Source organism: Triticum aestivum, chromosome 6A (genome assembly GCF_018294505.1).
Source record: "Triticum aestivum cultivar Chinese Spring chromosome 6A, IWGSC CS RefSeq v2.1, whole genome shotgun sequence".
In the NCBI taxonomy this organism is placed as follows: Eukaryota; Viridiplantae; Streptophyta; class Magnoliopsida; order Poales; family Poaceae; genus Triticum; species Triticum aestivum.
This window is the reverse complement of record NC_057809.1, coordinates 181,005,019-181,021,003: the sequence shown is the minus strand read 5'-3', so window position 1 is coordinate 181,021,003 and position 15,985 is coordinate 181,005,019.

The following is a 15,985-nucleotide window of genomic DNA, read 5'->3' as shown; positions in this document are numbered from 1 at the left end:
CCGCTAAGTATTTGGGGCAGTTCCGCTTCCAGTGACCACTTCCCTTGCAATAAAAACACTCAGTCTCGGGCTTGGGTCCATTCTTTGGCTTCTTCCCGGCAGCTTGCTTACCGGGCGCGGCAACTCCCTTGCCGTCCTTCTTGAAGTTCTTCTTACCCTTGCCTTTCTTGAACTTAGTGGTTTTATTCACCATCAACACTTGATGTTCCTTTTTGACTTCTACCTCTGCTGATTTCAGCATTGCAAATACTTCAGGAATGGTCTTTTCCATCCCCTGCATATTGAAGTTCATCACAAAGCTCTTGTAGCTCGGTGGAAGCGACTGAAGGATTCTGTCAATGACCGCGTCATCCGGGAGATTAACTCCCAGCTGAGTCAAGCGGTTATGCAACCCAGACATTTTGAGTATGTGCTCACTGACAGAACTATTTTCCTCCATCTTACAGCTGAAGAACTTGTCGGAGACTTCATATCTCTCGACCCGGGCATGAGCTTGAAAAACCATTTTCAGCTCTTCGAACATCTCATATGCTCCGTGTCTCTCAAAACGCTTTTGGAGCCCCGGTTCTAAGCTGTAAAGCATGCCGCACTGAACGAGGGAGTAATCATCAGCACGTGTCTGCCAAGCGTTCATAACGTCTTGGTTCTGTGGGACGGGTGCGTCACCTAGCGGTGCTTCTAGGACATAATCTTTCTTGGCAGCTATGAGGATGATCCTCAGGTTCCGGACCCAGTCCGTATAGTTGCTGCCATCGTCTTTCAGCTTGGTTTTCTCTAGGAACGCGTTGAAGTTGAGGACAACGTGGGCCATTTGATCTACAAGACATATTGTAAAGATTTTAGACTAAGTTCATGATAATTAAGTTCATCTAATCAAATTATTAAATGAACTCCCACTCAGATAGACATCCCTCCAGTCATCTAAGTATAACATGATCCGAGTTAACTAGGCCGTGTCCGATCATCACGTGAGACGGACTAGTCAACATCGGTGAACATCTTCATGTTGATCGTATCTTCTATACGACTCATGCTCGACCTTTCGGTCTTCTGTGTTCCGAGGCCATGTCTGTACATGCTAGGCTCGTCAAGTCAACCTAAGTGTATTGCGTGTGTAAATCTGTCTTACACCCGTTGTATTCGAACGTTAGAATCTATCACACCCGATCATCACGTGGTGCTTCGAAACAACGAACCTTCGCAACGGTGCACAGTTAGGGGGAACACTTTCTTGAAATTATTACGAGGGATCATCTTATTTAAGCTACCGTCGTTCTAAGCAAATAAGATGTAAAACATGATAAACATCACATGCAATCAAATAGTGACATGATATGGCCAATATCATTTGCTCCTTTGATCTCCATCTTCGGGGCTCCATGATCATCGTTGTCACCGGCATGACACCATGATCCATCATCATGATCTCCATCATCGTGTCTTCTTGAAGTTGTCTCGTCATCTATTACTTCTACTACTATGGCTAACGCTTTAGCAATAAAGTAAAGTAATTACATGACGTTTATGTTGACACGCAGGTCATAAATAAATAAAGACAACTCCTATGGCTCCTGCCGGTTGTCATACTCATCGACATGCAAGTCGTGATTCCTATTACAAGAACATGATCAATCTCATACATCACATATATCATTCATCATTCATCACAACCTTTGGCCATATCACATCACAAAACACTTGCTGCAAAAACAAGTTAGACGTCCTCTAATTGTTGTTGCAAGTTTTTACGTGGCTGCTATAGGTTTCTAGCAAGAACGTTTCTTACCTACGCCAAAACCACAACGTGAATTGCCAATTTCTATTTACCCTTCATAAGGACCCTGTTCATCGAATCCGATCCGACTAAAGTGGGAGAGACAGACACCCGCCAGCCACCTTATGCAACTAGTGCATGTCAGTCGGTGGAACCGGTCTCACGTAAGCGTACGTGTAAGGTTGGTCCGGGCCGCTTCATCCCACGATGCCGCCGAATCAAGATAAGACTAGTAACGGCAAGCAAATTGACAATATCGACGCCCACAACTACTTTGTGTTCTACTCGTGCATAGTAACTACGCATAGACCTAGCTCATGATGCCACTGTTGGGGATCGTAGCAGAAATTAAAAAATTTCTACGCATCACCAAGATCAATCTATGGAGTATTCTAGCAACGAGGGGAATAGGAGTGCATCTACATACCCTTGTAGATCGCGAGCGGAAGCGTTCAAGTGAACGGGGATGATGGAGTCGTACTCGCCGTGATCCAAATCACCGATGACCAAGTGCCGAACGGACAGCACCTCCGCGTTCAACACACGTACGGTTGGGAAGACGTCTCCTCCTTCTTGATCCAGCAAGGGGGAAGGAGAGGTTGATGAAGATCCAGCAGCACGACGGCGTGGTGGTGGATGCAGCAGGATCCCGGCAGGGCTTCGCCAAGCACAAGCGGGGAGGAGAGGTGTTACGGAGGGAGAGGGAGGCGCCAAGAGCAAGGTGCGGCTGCCCTCCCTCCCTTCCACTATATATAGGGGCTAGGGGGGCGCATGCCCCCTTGGAGATCCCATCTAAAAGGGGGGGGCGGCCCCTGGGGGCAACGGCCCCCTTAGGGTTTCCAACCAGGGGGCGCATGCCCCCTCGGGGGGCAACGGCCCCCTAGGGTTTCCAACCCTAGGCGCCTTGGGCCCTTGGGTGGGGCGCACCAGCCCATCAGGGGCTGGTTCCCACGCCACTTCAGCCCATGGGGCCCTCCGGGATAGGTGGCCCCATCCGGTGGACCCCCGGGACCCTTCCGGTGGTCCCGGTACAATACCGGTAACCCCCGAAACCTTCCCGCTGGCCGAAACTGGACTTCCTATATATAAATCTTTACCTCCGGACCATTCCGGAACTCCTCGTGACGTCCGGGATCTCATCCGGGACTCCGAACAACTTTCGGGTTACTGCATACTAATATCTCTACAACCCTAGCGTCACCGAACCTTAAGTGTGTAGACCCTACGGGTTCGGGAGACACGCAGACATGACCGAGACGCCTCTCCGGTCAATAACCAACAGCGGGATCTGGATACCCATGTTGGCTCCCACATGCTCCTCGATGATCTCATCGGATGAACCACGATGTCGAGGACTTAATCAATCCCGTATTCAATTCCCTTTGTCAATCGGTACGTTACTTGCCCGAGACTCGATCGTCGGTATCCCAATACCTTGTTCAATCTCGTTACCGGCAAGTCACTTTACTCGTACCGTAATGCATGATCCCGTGACCAACCCCTTGGTCACATTGAGCTCATTATGATGATGCATTACCGAGTGGGCCCAGAGATACCTCTCCGTCATACGGAGTGACAAATCCCAGTCTCGATTCGTGCCAACCCAACAGACACTTTCGGAGATACCCATAGTGCACCTTTATAGCCACCCAGTTATGTTGTGACGTTTGATGCACCCAAAGCACTCCTACGGTATCCGGGAGTTGCACAATCTCATGGTCTAAGGAAATGATACTTGACATTAGAAAAGCTCTCACAAACGAACTTACACGATCTTTGAGCTATGCTTAGGTTTGGGTCTTGTCCATCACATCATTCTCCTAATGATGTGATCCCGTTATCAATGACATTCCCATGTCCATAGCCAGGAAACCATGACTATCTGTTGATCAACGAGCTAGTCAATTAGAGGCTCACTAGGGAACATTGTGGTCTATGTATTCACACATGTATTACGATTTCCAGATAATACAATTATAGCATGAATAATAGACAATTATCATGAACAAGGAAATATAATAATCATTTTATTATTGCCTCTAGGGCATATTTCCAACACCATCTGCCTACAGCCCAGGGCTCCTTAGTGTTAGCCACCCCCGGTAAGGACACTGTCACCTTAAAACTGTGGCCTCTCTTGTGTAGCATAAGTTTATTCTTCATTGACCACATTTTCTTCACCTCTCTTTCAAGCCTTGTAAGACATCTTTATTCCTATGTAATCACCCCTATCAATCGCGAAGTCTAAAGATGATTTGTCCATCTCATCATCTTCTCCACAAGCATCTCCATCCTCACCACTAGCCTCATCTTCTTTAGCTGCATCCCCATCTTCACCAGGAGCTTCTGTATTGTTCAAGTTGCAACTTTGTTGTGTGTTTAGATTAACTTCAAGAGGGTGAACAATACCACCTTGTGACAAACTTAACACAAAACCAGGGCCACCCACTGGGCTGCCTATTGGAACTTGTTCTTCATAAGCATTGTGACCCATATTAATTTCAACATCTCTATCTTCATTAGCCTTGGCCACCATGATATTCAGAACTATGAAATCAAAGTGGTCAATCATTTCTTCAACTGCCTCTTGATTGTCCAGAAGAAATAAACCATCCTGTCCAATTTGAACGTCCTTTACCCAGCACATGTAGTCATTTGACCCATAGCCTTCAGTCTCAGTAAGTGCAATCAGATTGAGAAAAGTGATGTCTCAAAAGAGAAAAGCTTCTTTCCATGTTATCTCTGCCCTAAAAATGCAGTCTCACCTCCCAAATGTCATCATCCAGCCTGTATTACAGAATGTGTTACTTCATGACTTTTTGTAACTTGTACAAAATTAGAAACCTAACTGCAACAAAATTTAGTACTGCCACAACTATATTGCATCTATAATTGCATCCCTATTTAGCCCACTGACTAGAAAATTGAGTACTAAATCTGTAACTACATCCATATTTAACATAATTCAATACAAATTCAGTGCTAGGATAACCACTCATGCACACTCAGTACAAAATCCATGTACTAATCTAAATCACTAATGGATCCAACTAAATACATCTACTAATCTGAATCACTACTACATTAAATTAGGGTTTGCTCAAACCTAACTAAAGATTTCATGCTATCTACTAACCTAGCGGTACTAAATTAAACAAGGGTTTGGTCAACGAGTAGATGAAGAGAGAAAACTTACTCGACCCCTCCAAATGTCAAGGCCCAGCGGTTGGAATTGGCCAGATCTGCGGTGACACCGCCAACAAAAGCCTTGGTCGCTCTATACTCAAGGGCAATCTCCTGATTCTCCCGTGCAGAGGTAGTAGGTTGTGCAGCTGTTGTAGGCTGTCCGAGGGCTAGCTCTTCGCCGCCGGAGGAGTAGGCAGCGGCGGCTGCATGGCGAAGCTGCCGCTGCCCAATCAGTTATCCACCTCAGAATAGTCTCCACCATCGCCCCATAGAGTCGCCGCCATCGACTCGTTTTGCCGTTGCCGCCATCAACGGGGGAAAGGGGAGACGGGGTGAGAGTGAGTGGGGGAGACAAAGGAGATGGCTTGGGTTGACCTGGCCCGGTCGGAACGGCTGCGGCCTAACGGCCGTTAGCACGCGCGTCGTCAGCCAGGAGCTGACGTGGGCCTGGCGGGCAAGCCCTTCCTGTCATACGAAGGCTTAAAATGTAACCGTTCGACAACTAGATTTTTTGGAACATTGAACCAATTTTGTGGTAGTTTTTTGGAACATAAGAAGGCCTAAAATGTAACCATTCGAAGGAGTGAGAGCGTCGCTCGTCGACTTCATCTGGGCCAACTACGCCCCCAGCCGGGTCCGGTTCTTCGCCTGGCTCCTAGTCCAAGCTCGGATACACACGAGGGATGTCCTCCTGCGGAAACACATTGTTGAGCCTGTCGGAGCGGCCTGCCCAATCTGCTTGACACCGCTCGAGTCGGCGGAGCACCTCATCTTTGTCTACCCATTTGCTTGGCAGTTCTGGGCCATGGTTGGGGTGACCCCGACTGTCCGTCAAACTGCTCCACCTTATGTTCGTGCCAAGTTCGATACCCCCTGGATGGGGGTGACCTTCCTGCTCCTTTGTTGTTGGCAACTTTGGAAGCACCGCAACGCGGTCGTCTTCCGGGGCTTGCCTCCGTTGCTTCCCCGACTGGTGCAACTATGTAGAAAGGACGTCGTTCTCTGGCGTGTTCGCCTCCCAGACGCTCTTAAGCAGGCAGCAGATGCTTTACCCCCTGATGTTACACCCTACCCCCCCTCCCCCCTCCCTCTCTCTTTACTTGTAAAAATGTACTTGTGACGGATGTTTTACTCGGCTGTTTGGGCCTAGATATATGACAATTCAGGTGGGGAAATCTCCCCCCCCCCCCCCTCCCGCGTGAAAATTCAAAAAAAAGTGATAGTTTTCTATTAACATAACATGTAATGTGGTAGTTTTTTTTTTTTTTTTGCTATATACTCTAATTTCTCTGCCTGTCAATAGCTGCAGCGCGCCAGCGTCCTTCACCGCAAACAACAGTTGGTGCGTGTAGTATGAATTTGAGGTATGCGGTTCCACCAGACACGGGGTAACCATGCCTCTCCGTAAACACGACTGGGTGCGTCCGATATTTGTGATAATGTGATATACGGTTGTAGATGGTCTAAGACGCTGCATGTCATCGAAACAAACGAAGGAAGGCCTCGCGCAGTCATCTCTTTCCTCCCTCCCGGCGCACACAGGCGCGCGGCGGCAAGCAGCTCAGCCAGGGCTCGCACATCGCCGGCGGGAACTAAAGGTAACCATGTCGTTCCATTGTATCGTATATATCCATTATCCGTTCGTTTGTGTTGCTATACATTGCCGCGATTTCGATCATGAGCGCGCGAGGTCGATCGACGATCGATTGGAGGAAAGTTTACACTGGGGAAGATCAATCTGTTAGTTGTTACGCGTTTGAGGCGGCAACCGGCGGCCACCGCCGCTTTCTTGCCATTGCAGCCCGCCGACGGCTGGTCTTGCGCGTGCCAAACGACCTAGCTAGGGTGTACGGCTGGTACAGTTTATGCATGTATTAGGCCCCGTTCGTGTTATACCTGTGCTTGTGTATTATACGTATTCGGTTGTAGCTCTGACCACCAGATCCTAGTCTAGAGGAAAGACCGGATCCTCAGCTGTAACGGGGCCTGTGTGTCCCCGCTCGTGTATGACGAAAAATGATTACGTGTCTGTTTGGATAGCAAACATTAGTGTTTGGTTCATACAGTAGAAAACGACTTTTTAACAGGGTTTTAGCAAAACCAGTTTTACTAAAAATATGTTCGTAATCAGTTTATATGGAGTACGTAGAAGATTACGTTTGGCTTGGAAAGTGTGTTTGTTCAGTTCCTTGTTCGATGCAAAAAAAAAACGATGCAAAAAAAGTTCCTTGTTTGGATAATGACTTAGACTGTTCCTATTCTTCCGTGATTTTCTCATTCTACGGTGACTTTCGATCTCGCCGGACACCTGAAGCTGCTGGATCGATTTGATCCACCGGTTGCGGATGCACGAAACACTCACGCACACGTACGTGAGACACACAAGACGTTTTATGGGAAAAAGCTCCACGGATCCACCTTCCTTTTGTCGTTGACGCGGCTTGCACGTCGTCGTTCATGGCCATGGCACCTCTCGCCGTTGAGGTTCAAGGACGAGAAAAGATTGTGTCCACGGGTGCAAACTTTTTGATCGATGCCAAGCTGCAGCCGTATATGATTCATCCGCCTGCTTTGTTGTCGCATGCCGCAACAACGGCTCACCGTGAAAGCTCAACTTGGCTGACCTGCAGCGGCGGCGACCAGGGCAGACGACACGGAGGAGGCGGCGGCCGTATGTGGCGCGGTGACTAGACGAGGACAGCCTCGACGTGCAACCTACCGATGATCACTGCCGTCATCATCTGACAGCCCTCGAGGGCGCCAACGCTATGTAGTTAGGGATGTGGCCACGGCCACCGGCCTCATGGATCGGCAAAAGAGAGGAAGGAGGATATGCAAAACGGGTTTTTACAAAAGTGACCAATAGTCGTTTTTATACAAACGTGAAATTTCAGGTATCGATTGAAGAATCCGGTTTTTTTTGCTTATCTACGGAATAGTTGGAGTAGCCAAACGCCCAAACGTAGTTTTAGTCTGTTCGGCCGTTTTTGAGCAACTCCAATGAGACAACTCATTTCATCTACGACCGTCTATTTGGATCGATGCGCAAAAAAGTCGGCTCAACGCGTTGATTTAAACGGACGCGCGTCCGCTCTCGTCGCCTGCTGACCCATTTCCGGCTTATTTTTTAGTCGGATTTGCATCGGCGTGGACACAATACGGACGCGCGTGCGCTCGCCTTCTTTCCTCACCGGGCCTGCTAGTCGGTGACACATTGGATTGGCCTCTTCACATCAAACAACATATCCTCGCCCGCCTGTTTCATCGCTGACGCCGTCGGCCATTTTTCCCGATAAAATGGATACATAGATAGTTCTAGCGTACACAGATAAAAAAAACCACTAACTCGTCGCTTTCTGACTCCGACTCGGTAATGTCCTCCTCCGACGTCTGAATGTAGGCGTCAGCATGCTGCTCGTCTTTAAAGTCCCAACCCGACGTTTCTCATAGCTTTAGCTTCAATTGAGCGGCCTGCTTCCGCGAACGCTTGTCCTCCCGATAGGCGGCTCGCTCCGTCCTCCTCGCGTCCCTCTCCAACATCCTTTTCTTATAGAATTGGCGCTCGTCGACGATGTCCTGCGGGACCCTCTCCAACATCCTTTTCTTGTAGAATTGGCGCTCGTCGACGATGTCCTGCGGGAAGCGTTCGTGCCACACCACCATGGCTTCCACGTCCATCTCGGCGATGGCGAGGCGACGCTGCCGCCTCCGGTGGACACGACGATCCTCGGCGGTGAAAAGCGCGGGAGAGGCACCACATCCTGCGCCCGCTGGCTCGACACGTCGGGAAATTCATATCCCGACGAGGCCTCAGGAGGCGCCACGCCGCCGCGTCGTGCGCGCGGGGCCGCCTCCTCTGCGGTGTCGAAGGTGCCGAGGATGAGACGTTTCTTGCGAAACAAGATATCGGAGGAGAAGGCGCCGGAGCGGCGCTCGCGGACTCCGCGAAAATTCGAAGCGCCCAGGCGGCGGATCGACATGGTGGCGCAGAGGCAAAACGAGTGGGTGGCGAACAACGAGCGGGGCAGAGTGTGGAGGGAGCGTCTTCTTATAACAAGCGCCGGCCGCGACGCGCGCGCGAACCTTTCCCGTGCGCTAGGCCGCTTTCCCCCGTGCGTTGGAGTGCCAGCTGGCATGATCTAAAGCACGCACAGTCATGAAATTTTCATGGATCGGCCCGTTGGACGCACCGCCGACCTAAAACTAAAAAAGGACGAACGGCGGGCGGGCAGCCGATCCAAACAGATAAAAAATGGACAAAAACACCGTCAGTTTGGGTCGGCCCGTTGGAGTTGCTCTTATGGTTTATACAGATTGGATTCCGTATAAAATATTCCGAAAAAAAAGGATTCCGTAAAAACGGCCGGACAGTTTGTGAAGCTTCTGTTCAACCTTGACTCATGGGACGCGCCTGTCCCCACCGCCGGCCCTGCCCATTGGATCCCGCCGAACGTCTGTTTCTATTTGGTGCTTTTTTCAGGGCATTATAATTGAGTATTTTTGGTGCTAAAGACGTCACTTATAGGAATATCGGTACATGGCGCCCACCCTCCTCAAGTACGTACTTTAAGAAATGGGCCGGCCCATGTAGGTTGCATTTTGGTTTGTTATAAGCATCCATCATCCGGTTTTGTGAAGCTTTTAGAAGCTTCCGAACAGTTTTGCAAAGCTTGTGACGTTTTCCTGATATTCCTTTATTTATATTTTTCGTTTTTGGTTTGTTTATTGCTTTTTCGTTGTTTTTGTTCTTTGTTTATTTCGCTTTTCACAACCTTTTTGTCATACCCATCGACTTTTATTTAATCTTGTGAACTTTTCAAAATTCTTGATTTTTTTAAATCATGATTTTTTATTACTTATTAAATTCATGCACTTTTTCAATACATAAAATTCATACATTTCAAATTCATGAATTTTTTTCAAATTTCTATTTGTTTTTCACATTTTTTGCCTTTGTGGTCTTTTTCCCGAATGCATGAGCCTTTTTAAAATTCATGTTTTTTTATTTTCACAAACACTTTTTAAGTTCATGAACTTTTCAAATTCCCTAACTTTTTCTCAAATTTGTGATATTTCTTACAATTCACGAACAATATTTGAATTGGCGAATAATTGTTTTATCTTTGCGGACATTTTTGTATTCATGAACATTTTTTTTCAATTCACGACTTTATTGTGTTCAGGTATATTTTTTAAATTAGTGAAACATACGACCATTTGAATGTACCATCTTTTATCTATGGAAGACCGGAAGTTTGTTTTATTCTAGACCAATAGTTCTTGGTCTTTTTTACTGTCTGCAATTGAACGAATAGGCCATCAATAAAAAAAGGGCCATTGAACCATCTAGTCACCGAGCCCGAGCATTATTTGGGCCGCGGGCCGCCCTAGGGTCGTGCGAGCTACGGCTTGTTCGGTGGCGCCTCAAGCATTAGGAGTTCTACCGTCGAACTATGTTCGTATTATAGGCCCGCGCCTCCGCGTTCAAACGCAGGCCTACCCGATCGTATTCTTGGGCCCAGCAACTAGGGCAAATCCACCGAACAATGCGTTGTGCATATAGGCCTAAGCAATGGTTTGGAGGATTTTCGTAGGAAAAACATAGGAATAAGGATTCCAGAGAAAAATTTCCTATGTATGCATTCGGTTTGTAGGAAATGCGTGCAGAAATTTCGTAGGAATACTACTCATTTCCCGTGTTTTTGGAGGAAACTACACATCCACTCAAAGCTCATTTTACGCGTAGGAACGAGGCAAGTCAATTCCTTAGGATGGCAAGTGCCATCCTATCATATTTCTATACTATTCCTAATTCCTACGTTTTGATTTCCTTCAAACCGAATGAGCCCTAAGGTGCACACAGATAGGCGTGATAAGTGGATCGGCCATGTAAAACCCTTTTATTGGTATTGTGAAGCTTCTAGAAGCTCTAACCGGGGTTTTATGTGTTTTCTATTTGGGTCTTCTTTGGTGGCTCTCGGTTTTTCTTTATTCTTTTCATTTGAATTCAAATTTTGTGATTTCTTTTTCAAAATCGGCGAATATTTTTTTCAAATCCACAAATATATTCTCAGTCCGTGAACTTTTAACACATGTGAACATGTTTCAAATTCATGAACTTTTTCAAAATTTGTATTTTTTTTAATTCATGATTTCCCCCAAAATTGTGAACTATTTTCAAAATCATGAATATTTTTCAAATCCATGAATATTTGAATGTATGCCTTTTTTAACCAATAAAAATAGCCTAGTCAATTTAAAACATTAGATGCTAGTTTTTTAATTCAACGAGTGCAAGAAAAAGAGGCGAACTTAGCCACTAGCTAATGGAAGGAGCGGTAGGGACTCCAGATAGGTTGACCCATACCGCCATACAAGCGTCATGAAGCGCTATAGTGGCAAACTAGCTCATGAGGCGTTGTATAAGACATCTCACCAGCCAGTTCCCCCATCGTCATATGATGCAACATTGCATTCTTAGGCCATGACCGATGCTGCCATGAGCAACACTCAGCCGCTAACCGAAGTGGTACGCGCCTCCAACAATGTCACATGTAACCTTGATAAGTTGGCCTTTTTCATCTTTAGGGCATACTTCTCAACATCTTGTTGTTTGAATGGCTCCATACTCTTGTTTCTTGGTACAGACTCCGCCTTTCCCTTCTCTTTTGGGCATACTTCTCAATATCTTGTTGTTGGAAAACCTCGAGTAATCATAAAGAACAGTAAGGTAATATTTGTAATAGACGATGAGGTCCACAAAAGTTGCAACGAATAAGTTTGAACGAGGGAGTAGAAATAGAAAAGGGCAGAACCGCTAATAAGCGACGTGGTCCACAAGTCACAATGAATAACTTGGAAGGGAGAAGTAGTAGAATAAAAGAGACAAAGAAAATGGTAAATGAGTTGTCTGCCTAGATGATACCGTTCACACAAAGGAGAGCGACTAAGGTTGTCGTCCAGGATGATATGGTTCGCATAAAGGAGAGATGACCAATTTCTTTATTACATCCCCAAAGGAAAACATAAGGAAAATGAGAAAAATAAGATGCACTAGGGGTCCCAACAGATGCAACAAGTCATTGGTGCAGGTGGTGTAAGCTGCTAGAGTGGTGATGGGAGTGGGGGTAGAGCTCGGCTCCACTATCAAATCTTATAAGAGGTGTGTTGGTGGCTAGATCCACAATGAAACCAAAATGGGTCAAACTCAATGAAATGTCAATCAGATGCTAGAAGCATGACCTATAGAGGAAAGATGTGTCGTCGAGTTATACAAGTTGCTTCTACTGTGATTGGAGTTGCCCGTGTCCATGTACCACTCACGAGTACCAAGAGAAGTGTTGCTCATGGTAGCGTGGATCATGGGGTCGTGATCCCGAGGAATTGACGTGTGCCACATGATGATCGGGGAGTTCGATGTTGGGCCCATGAGAGCATGACCAGGTAGGCATGTGTATGGACGCCGAAGACAAACCAAGGACATCAACAGAGTTTTCATGGATACAAAGTGTGTGGGGAAAGTGGTGGGAATGGGGTGAATCAGTGGCACCACTGTGGTCTTTGTTGGTGTCCCACAATCATGCCCATGTCCATTACCAGGATCATATTCATCAGAAAAAGGATCTTCCATGGTGCATGAGCAGGCCGCTGCGTTCGTGCTTGCCCCGGGTGCCAGAGAGCAATCACCACGATTACCATAGTCGCCTTGATCTTTGCCATGGATGTCATAGTGATGCTATCTCTTGCCACACACCTTTTTTCTCCATGGCGACCTCAACGAACTGAAGGTGCATGTGAGGTTGCACGAAAGGGGGGAATAGATCCAGTGACTAAGTATCCTGGAATGTACCTCAAATTTCTTGTGGGGCCATTGATTATTTGCATGGTGAGAGACCCATTGTGGACTAACTTGTTGACATCGGTGAGTGTAACAACGATGTGCTTGAGCTCTCGACCCATGCTACGGAAACTCCAACCTCAGTGTTGTAGGACCAAAATTATGAAATCATGCCAAATCTCTGACTATGTGATACTAGTCGACTATTCCAGTAGCACCAAACAAACATCTGTACCAGATAACTAGGAGAATTTCAAAAAGTAATTACCCTTGAGCACTTAGAGTAAGTTCAATTTTCTAAAAAAAAATTGGAAGAATTAATCTATCACAACTTCTAACATCCGGTTTAGAATTATTAGACACTATTGAAAACTCAATTAGACGGCCTTTTATTTATGATTTTATAAGGCATTAATGTAAAAGGAGCCATATTAAATGGTAATTATACTGTATTATTAGGCATTGTATACAATAATATATAATTATTAGATAAACTTTCCTTGAGTCTAGATACGACTGAATGGCCAAGATGGTTTGCTTAGAAGGCTAGATCGTGCTTTTGTAGGTAGCACCAAAGATAAACCCAAATCAATACATTTTATGTCTAGCCTCATCCATCGATCAAAATTGAGTTTTTGCCTTTGAAAATTTATTTAATAGAATCTCCATACCATATATAAATGCTTTCTATACTTGGTTACTATTCAATAGTTATGGCTAAGATATTTTCTATAGCAGGCTGCAAATAAAGTTACAATTATACCAATCATTATTATAAAAAGTTCGTTGATTTTGCAAAACATAATCACATTAACGTGTGAACGTATTTTAGATAAATTTTCATAGCGGAAAATGAAGTGAAATTCTTATAAATTTTTAAACTCACGAGTTGGTCTCAGCTAACATATCATCATTAAAAAGTTAATCACTAGTCACTGTAACAAGTCAAAAATATCTCCGCCCTTAGATTTTTACTGGTGCAATTGCACATCGTACATAAGACATATATAAATAAAGAGAATTTTACATGTCTGCATTGTTGGTGCCCACTAGACAGTTTTGCCCTTAGTTTATAACTATGTTTTGTTTTGCCCTTAGATTATAACTATGTTTAGTTTTGCCCCTATACATTTATATTTGGTTATAGAAATGCCCCTTATGATCCATTTCCATCTTGTCAAAGATGTTTCACAGTGACCCTCCATGTCATCTCGTTTAGGGGCGAAACTGAGCACCCGTTGAAAGTAGGAGCAAAATTATTTGATGGGCACCAATTAAGGGCAGGAATGTAAAATCCTCTTAAATAAACACCTCATATATTTGGTTCTTATTTATGTGCGAAAAAGGGTATGCTTAGTGAAACCCACAAGTAAAGTAGTGAACCCCTTTTTGGCGTTGTGTAAACCAACTGACAAACCTAACAAACGCCAACCTGTACAACATCAAAGTATGGTGACATCAATACTTATCTTCACAAAATTGCCTTTAGAAAATCTCCATGTCATAATTGAGGTAAATAATACCCATCATTGCTTTATATTTCGTATTTATAACGTTGACATACTATAATTCAAGTCTCAAATAAAAAGCTATGACTATAACAATCATTATTCTGGGAAAATCATTAGAACTACAAATGTGATCACATTAAAGTGTGTTCATATTTGAATAAATACTGGTAGTAATGGAAAATATGTTTTTTTTGTATTTACTCTTTAGTTACTGTTAACATAAGTTCGTTAAAAGATTAGCAAACTATTAGTTGCAGTAATAAGAGATTTTCTGTATATAAGTTATACTAATAAATGCTTTCTATATGTATATGTATATATATTTATATATTTTTAATAGTTATTCAACATTAAATTTATATTAGAACCCCCATCTAAAAGTTGCACAGTATATTGATATATGTGCATTGAACCTCTTTTGGCATCGTGTTAACCAACTAGTAGACCGAGTGAATGCTAGTTTGTACAACACCAAGTGTACTGTGACATCAATCCTCAACCTCAAAAATTTATTTGTAAAACAAAATATCCATGTCATATTTAACATAAATGATCTCCATATTTGGTTTTGATTAATTATTTATAACTTAGACATACTCTAATTGGAGTTTTGAATAAATTTTTTCACAATTTTAAGAATAGTTATTAACGTGCAAATGTGATCACATTAAAGTGTACATTGTTTAGAGAAACATCCATAGTAAATGATTCTTTTGTTCTTATATTCCTTTTTAGATTTTTGTTTACCAGTTTCTACTCATATGATCGTTAAAGATTAAGAAAGTATTAGTCACAATGACAATAACATTGTTTATAACAATTCTCACACAGAATAAATTGATATAGCACTTTCCTATATATAAATATTTATAAATGATTTAACATATCTTATACTTTAGTGATCTAAACGCTCTTATATTTCTTTAAAGAGGGAGTAACATTATTGAGATTAATAAACAATTATTTGTACAAGATTTTTCTTGCTTTCCATATAGTTCTTATAAGAAGACATTAATGCAATATATTTCTCATATTACAGCAAAACACATATTTATACTACAAGATTTTTGAACATATATTTTAACAAATGACTTCTATATATTCCGTATAAGAAGACATTAGCGAACTATTTCAGTATATTCCTCGTATTCAAACAAAGCACAGAATTGATCACAAGATTTTCCCAAGATATATTTTATAAATGTTTATATATATTATGTATAACAAGAAGACATTAATGAACGATTTCAATATATTTCTTCGTATTCGAGCAATGCACGGGATTAATACGAGATTATATTAATATATGGATGCTAGTAAATGAAGACATTAATTAACAATTCTAGTGTATTTTTCGTATTCTAGCAAAGAACAACAATTGATGGCTGCTTTTGCATATTTACCAGTACACCGAACCTGTTTTGTCGCTGTGTACGCCGGCGACCCCCTTCCGCCTCCAGCCGCCATGTGGGGGACGCATGTGGAGCTCCGGACGCGGCTGCGGGAGCAGATCCGGCGGCGGCAGTAACCCCGAGCGCGAGCGGCGCGTCTGGTCGGACGGCGCGAGGAAGTGGACCAACCGCGACCTCTCGGCGGCTTCAGCGTCCGCGAGCAGATGAGTACAACCGTCGGCACGGTCGCACCCCGTCCTCTGCCGCGGGCTCATCCTCCGCGGCG